This window comes from Otolemur garnettii, unplaced genomic scaffold (assembly GCF_000181295.1).
Source record: "Otolemur garnettii isolate 467f Iridium unplaced genomic scaffold, OtoGar3 scaffold00043, whole genome shotgun sequence".
Taxonomy (NCBI): Eukaryota; Metazoa; Chordata; class Mammalia; order Primates; family Galagidae; genus Otolemur; species Otolemur garnettii.
The window spans coordinates 10,295,272-10,296,989 of NW_003852438.1; positions in this window are offsets into that span (position 1 = coordinate 10,295,272).

Below are 1,718 nucleotides of genomic sequence, written 5' to 3' on the forward strand. Positions count from 1 at the left end.
GCTGGAGGTTGCTGTGAGCTGTGACATCACAGCACTCTCAACAGAGTGAGACTCTGTCTGTAAAAAAAGAAAAAAAAGAAAATTGCCTATTAAAAATTAAGCTTGCATGGAGTTGAAACATAATCTTCTTAGTAAAGTATCACAAGAATGGAAAAGAATCCAGTGTACTCAATACTAATATGAACCCAGTAGATGATCTAATATACGCCCACTCAATTCAATTCAAGATGGGGGGAGTGGGGAGGGACCTGAGCTTGTTGTGCGCCACTTAGTGGACACAATGTGTGGGTATGTGGCCCACCTCCTGGGGGTAGGACACAACAAGAGGGACTATACCTAACAAATGCAAACATTGTAACCTAATTCTTTGTACCCTCAAATTGACCTGAAATTTATTTATTTATTTATTTATTTTTATTTTTCTCTTGTTTTAGAGACAGAGTCTCGCTTTATCACCCTTGGTAGAGTGCTGTGGCATCACAGCTCACAGCAACTTCCAACTCCTGAGTTTAGGCAATTCTCTTGCCTCAGCCTCCCGAGTAGCTGGGACTACAGGTGCCCGCCACAACGCCCAGCTATTTTTTGTTGCAGTTTGGCCAGGCCAGGTTTGAACTTGCTACCCTCGGTATATGGGGCCGGCACCCCACCTACTGAGCCACAGGTGCCGCCTTGACCTGAAATTAAAAAAAAAAATAAAGAATTAAGCGATGTAACCAGGATCTTCTAACGTAAAGTACACTTGCTGCAGGAAAACCAATAAATTGAGAAGCAAAGTGTTGGGTCAAGGAAAGCAACTTTTATTTGGAAGGCCAGTAAACTAAGGTGGTAGTTTAATGACCCAAAGAACCATATTAAGTTAATACAAACTTTAGACTCCCTTTTATCTTAAGGGAAGGGGAAGGGTCACAAGAGGTAACCAATGACTGCAGACATGTGGGCGTCAGCATGGGTCTGAAGAGGTTGTAAACTTCTTTGTTCTTGGTCAGTTAATTTTGGAGGATGAATGTCAGGATGTCCTAAAATATCTTTACCATAGCATTATTACTTGTGTGTATATAATCTCCCTGGGAGTTAGTTTTGGAAAAGGCATGGTTGTTACATTTCATCTAGCCTACATGCACAGCTAAGCAGATGCTTTTGAACTAAAAGATGTTACCACAAAGAGTCAGAAGCAAAATGGAGCTAGTGGCCAGACAAGGAGGCTCACATCTGTAATCCTGTCATTCTAGGAGGCTGAGGCAAATGGATTGCCTGAGCTCAGGAGTTCAAGACCAGCCTAAGCAAGAGCAAGACCCTGTCTCAACTAAACAAGAGAAAAAATGAGGCAAGAGGATCACTTGAAGTTTGAGGTTATTAAGAGCTGTGATGACACCATGGCATTCTACCCAGGGCGACAGAGTGAGACTCTGTCTCCAAAAAAATAAATGAGGCTAGTTATAGTCATGTTAAGCTTCCCTTCCACTGTTACAGCTGGAAGACATAAACATATAGTAGGTCATAATGGAGCTAGGCAGAAACACCAATTAAGGAAACAGAACAGTTTCTAGGCCAGAGAAGACAAAAAAGGAAAAGAAGAGCGGGGCCAGTCAAAATGAATTTTGTTAGCCATGGAGGCATCAAAAAGAGTCACAGAGGCTCGGCGCCTGTGGCTCAGCCGGCTGGGGCGCCAGCCACGTGCACCTAGGGTGGCGGGTTCGAATCCCCAGCCCGGACCCGCC